Source organism: Pygoscelis adeliae, unplaced genomic scaffold (genome assembly GCF_000699105.1).
Source record: "Pygoscelis adeliae isolate BGI_AS28 unplaced genomic scaffold, ASM69910v1 Scaffold129, whole genome shotgun sequence".
Lineage (NCBI taxonomy): Eukaryota > Metazoa > Chordata > Aves > Sphenisciformes > Spheniscidae > Pygoscelis > Pygoscelis adeliae.
Window position 1 is genome coordinate 627,611 of NW_008825431.1, and position 5,316 is coordinate 632,926.

A 5,316-nucleotide genomic window follows, 5' to 3' on the forward strand; every position below is an offset into this window, starting at 1 on the left:
AGAGAAAGTGGGGAAAGAGAACTTGTGGGCTTGTTTGACCTCTGGTAGCCCGTTATGTTTGGTCATTCCTGCCGCTATGCCCAGAAAAACTGCAGAGCTCTTTTTAAAGGTGTCATATTCAGACCATGCAAAGTTTATGCAAAGACTTCTGGGCACCTGAGAAGGGGTGGGAGCAGGCAGCTAGCTCAGAAATGGCTGCTGCACAGCACCACAAAGTTTGAGCCCTTCTGGTTTAATCCGGGTGGACAGAAAGAGGTTTGCTCCCTCTCATTTCTGCTCTACTCTGTTTTCTGTAAAGGAGTGTCAAGCCAAACTGCAAGGAAAAAGCATGAAATGCAAAGTCAGGAACTTCTTGACCCAAAGGTCTACTTTATTCTACAACACTGTCAAGGTGTATGTCACCCCCCACAAAGCTGTCTTCATAGAATCATAGAATCATAGAATCATTAAGGTTGGAAGAGACCTCCAAGATCATCGAGTCCAACCATCAACCCAACAACACCATGCCCACTAAACCATGTCCCTAAGCGCCTCATCTACCCGTCTTTTAAATACTTCCAGGGATGGGGACTCAACCACTTCCCTGGGCAGCCTGTTCCAATGTCTTGCCCCATCCTTCCCTCGGCTCCAGCAAAACTCCCATAATCACTTTGGGATCTTGCAGCAAGAGGACCAAATTTTGCCCAAGACCTTTAATTTTGTCATGTCTTTCAATAATAGGGGAAAGTCTTCAAAAATACCACAGCAAATACCATCTCCAGCTCTATACAGATGCAAGAATCCTCCAGCACGACGGTACGTGTATGTGGTTTCTCTGAGAATGACTGTAACATTTATCACGTGCTTTCCAAGTCTGCAGGTGACGGACAGATTGAGATTAAATGCAGAGGATTATTCCTCCCAGAGAAACAGCTGATTGAATCTTCTCCCTCAAAATCTTCCTTCTTACCTGCCCAGCATATGCTTCTCTAGACAGGCCAGCACATTTTCCGAGCCTGCCGATCTGTCAAGAGTCTTCCGTCTCTTCGAGGAAATCCCAAGTAACTCCCCACTTCACGACGTGCCCATTAGTGACATGCTTCTTCTTGTGTTTGTTGCAAAATGCGTTGTATTTTCATTGTCATTGAACTCCGGTATTTGCTCATGGTGTATTCATGCAGTGTACACCTCCCGCAGTAAAGCACAGTTAAGATTTTTGGTTTCTGGTTTGATTTATTCTTGTGTTTGTTTCTTTGGCTATTTTGGCATCTTACAACTTCCTAAGAAACCAACTTTTTGTTGGAGTTGTGATGACAAACATTTAAATAGTCCTAACGACATTGGGGAATCAGAACCAAAGTTGTTAAAACAAACAACCAACCCCCTACAAAAGCCTCTAACAAAACCCAGCTTGTTTTATGGTGTTTTCACAACGGTGTAAAACCACAACCGCACAGGCAGCTACAAGGTCCGCTCAGGAAATGAGTCAAAGACGACAAGAACGTGACAAAGTGCAGATGAGCACTTTCAGTGGTGAGCAAGTGATTTTTTTTTTCTTTTTCAAGTCCCTTTGCCATTTTTTCCCCCTTTTTTTTTAATCATTACTGAGGTAGTTATTAACAATTAATAGCTGTGCTGCTTACCCTATATTTTTGCAATGTAAACCTGACAACCTCTGGAGATAGAGTTTTATGTAGTACTTTCTAAACATGAATTATTACTCCTTACCAGGCACAAGACTGGAGCCAGGAGATACGAGCTCTTTCTGTAACCGAAATGTTATTGTTTGATCATGGCAAAACGTGAGACTGCGAGCTCCAGACTCCTCAGATCTAAACAGAGTATCTTTTTCTTCTCTTGCAGTAATCAGTCCTGTAGTAATTAAAGAGAGGGAGCATTTGCAATTGAGCCGATACCGGCTTGTGTGAGGCTGGAGTTGGTCATACCACTCTTATTTCAGACTATCTGCAGATGCAGGCAAGTGATCGTGTTCAGCTAAGTGATATTTACAGTGGATTATTTTCTCATAGATGGAAATTTAGATTGTATCCATGATCCTCCTCCACAACTGCTTCTTTCCCACTTTGCCTGTGCTATTTCCAACCTCTGATCCATCTCCTTCCATGCAATCCTGCATTCTCCCTGCAGAAGAGCCAGGCGAGGCTGACGAGGTGCTGGCTGGTCTCAGAGAATCAAGTTTCTCCTGCCATGAGCCGCATCAGCCCATTCAGTGATGCTTAAACTCCTCCATCAGGCAGATATTATGAATCAGTAATATCCATATTTTACAGAGGAGAAAACTGAGGCAGCGAGTGCTTTGCTGGGGGACAGATAAGGAATTTGAGAAGGTTAAAATGCCATCGTTCTTAGCCTTCTGCTTTCAAGTGTTGTGTATATAGGGATATGTTTTGAAAGAGGAACACTTAACTCCTGATCTTATCAAACTGAGGCAGACACCGCATTTATCTCTTCATATTATTGCCTCTATCATAATTTCGTTATCTACAGCTGATTAACCCCCAGCAGTGTCTGAACTGCAGCTGACATTATATGCAGGTCCGCAGAGTACTTCCACCTCTACCTGGCACTACCTGCTATTCTCCTGCACTAAGCAGATGAGTTTATCCACTTCTTAAATTCATCCCTGGACCCACCTTGGGGCAAGAGGTGAGAGAATTTACGTGGTTTTCCGAGATCGCTTCCAGCCCTGTTGTCTGTGTTTCTGTTACAGTGCTGGCATGCCAGCCCTTTGCATCTCTAAACAGGGAATGGAAACTCTGAAAGACGTAAAAACAATTACACAGCTACCTCGTCCTGCCTTTGAGGCTGGCATGAACGGCTGCAACATATGGACGTACAAGATAACACCTCGTGTTTTGAGAGGTCCCATCCTGGGCTAATCCTCGTACTGCTGCAGCTGACAGGGTGTAGCAATTTTAGTTTTTATGCAGTTAGTGCAGACACACTTGATTTTCTTACTACGTGAAAGTGGCAGGAGGTCCACCGCTGCGCTGACCAGAAGTTTCCCACTGGAAACTTCATCTTCCTGCAATGGAAAATTTATTTTCTTCAAAATTAATATTTTCAGGAGACAAATGTCCACTGCTGGGAAACATTGCTTTTTCCCTCAAAGCGGGGAACAAGCACAGGGCAGATTTCTATTTTAGAAGTGTAGTCACTGCAGAATAGTAAGAAGCAATAGAATTTTACTTTTTTTCCTAAAAATGTAATTTTGATTTTTTTTTTTTTTTAAATATGGTTTCATCCTTTATCCTGCTGTGGATGGAAGGGGGAAGCAGGTGTTCTTCAGCTGGCTGTGTACCCTAGAGCATAGCTCCCAACCACCTGAGAAATGCGCACACAAATGCAAAGCAGGTGGGCAAAATGAAAAATGTGAACAGAATTGCAAATGTATGGCAGGACCGTGAAGTGAAGGAGTCCTGCAGAATCCCTCCTCGGAGGAGCAGCTCTCCTTGCAGATCTACTCCTGCAGAGATTGTTTGGGGTGAAGGGGATTTTTCTGGTCTCTGTTTTTAATCCATTTCTTATGTCTTCTTGCTTACTTACTCCAGCAATTTGGGAAGGATGTCAGGGGAAGACTGCAAGACTGGGAGTGTAATAAAAGTAGGACACACAAGAAAGCTGATACACGCCTCCTCCTTCAAGACCTGGATGTAAATGAGAAAAGGTTAATAACACTATCACATGGCAGTTGCCCAAGCTGCCAGCAGCTGTTGACAAAGCTTGGCTCCGCTAGCGAATTCAAGGCGTCAGTGTTTTGAGTGCATGGCACCTTTTTGAGAGTTCAAGAAGTGCAGAGTCAAGTTGCGTTTCTCAAACCAGCACCCAAATTTAACTCCTTGCCCACACAGACGCCAACCCCCAGGTCTGGTTTCTCTTTGGGTAAATTGCTTTGCCAGGGCAAAAAAAACATACAGGCACCAAGGCCTCTTACAAAGTCCTCATAAATATCAGCTACCTAAATAATCTGTTGGGAATTAGGACAGCAAATGCTTTGTATTTCTGGATGTGACTACACGAGTGTGGGGCAGGAACCTGGCACGCAGGGGAAGAAAATCCAGGGATGAACGGCAGATAACTGCACAGCCTGGGTTCTTTCTCCTACATTTCTAATGCCAAGAACAGTATTTTAGAGATGAAGGAGGAGGGGAAGGTGGAAGATGAAGTCTGTGTATTACCTGGCTCTTCAATTTCGGTCCTAGGTGATAAGATGGGAGAAACAGTGGAGAATGTGGAAGGTTTTAGGGCAGTCGCTGACATTTACGTTCGTATTCTGAGTGTGATATGCTCATGTTTGGCTCCTGTCTCCTGCAGTTTGGTTGCAGTGGCTTCTTTCCCACTCCGTGACCCTGGGTGACTGATCAGCAATTTGTTGATGAGATGCAGTTGCTGCGTAGGGCTTCTGAGCCGAGGAAAGGGATGGGCTTGGAGCCGTGCCCCTGCGGCAGGCATGCTGATGTGATGGGGACCGGACACCTGAGACATCAGCAATGCTGTTGAGTCAGCATGATCAAGCCTGGTACGTGGCTGTTTCCTGCAGGTTCTGCTGCTGCCTCCATGTGGGCACGGTTGTTTTGGAAGCTTTAAAATAAAGATTTTAAGGAATGGGTCTTACCCCAGCTCCTACCCTGAGAGAGCAGAGGTCTGGGGTAGACAGCGGAGAAGTGGTAGAGAAGGGTCGCACTCTCCGGGGTGAATCAAGTGGGAATCAAGCAATTCAGGCTGTAATTTCAGCCTCGCACTGATTATTTTTTTTTTTTTGTAATCTTTGGCAAATCACTTCACCTTTCTATCCTTCTGTTTCCTCTGTCTTACCTACTTATAAATTTTGCATCGACAGGACGACCCAGCAAACCAGAGAGCTCAAACCATAATACAAATATCTAAGAAATGCCAGTCCTTACGGAGAGGCCAGGAGGCCCGGCTCCCCGTTCCGCGCTGCACGCGTGACGTGCTGTTTCCAGGAGGTAATATCATCAATGACATAATTACCAAGGAACTCGCTCCGGTCCTGGTGACGCTGGAAGACCAGCTCACTCAGCCCTGGGACCTGAGTGGACTCTGCTGCCATCTGGGACCCAGGGAAAATAGTCCCACCACATTTTTGGTACACACATTGCCCCAGTTCTAGCCCCTCCCAGTGCTCTCTCCAGTCCGCTCCAGCACACCCCAAACCTCTCTTTGCCACAGCAACTCCCCCAAACACATTCTCACCCAGCTCCTGCACCCCATCCCATGGCCGCATGGGTGACCGGCCCAGCCTGTCCTTTCCCTCCACGCTGAGCCCCCTCCCCAGCTCTCCCCAACCCCCAGTCC

The 5,316-nt window shown here is 45.8% G+C and overlaps 2 long non-coding RNA genes across 3 annotated transcripts; both read right to left on the reverse strand.

Annotated features, from left to right (window-relative positions):
- Window positions 1-351: 351 nt before the first annotated feature.
- LOC103922810 lies at window positions 352-2,795 on the reverse strand. 2 transcript variants are annotated; one of them, XR_663903.1, is made up of 4 exons: window positions 2,634-2,795; window positions 950-2,299; window positions 603-853; window positions 352-415 (listed from the first exon to the last, which is right to left on the reverse strand). It is a non-coding gene; the product is annotated as an uncharacterized LOC103922810 (long non-coding RNA). The 2 variants fall into 2 exon arrangements; XR_663902.1 differs by having other exon boundaries at window positions 603-2,299.
- A 73-nt stretch (window positions 2,796-2,868) lies between these two features.
- On the reverse strand, window positions 2,869-4,572 carry LOC103922811. Its single transcript, XR_663904.1, has 3 exons — window positions 4,179-4,572; window positions 3,547-3,647; window positions 2,869-3,025 (listed from the first exon to the last, which is right to left on the reverse strand). It is a non-coding gene; the product is annotated as an uncharacterized LOC103922811 (long non-coding RNA).
- Window positions 4,573-5,316: the final 744 nt, after the last annotated feature.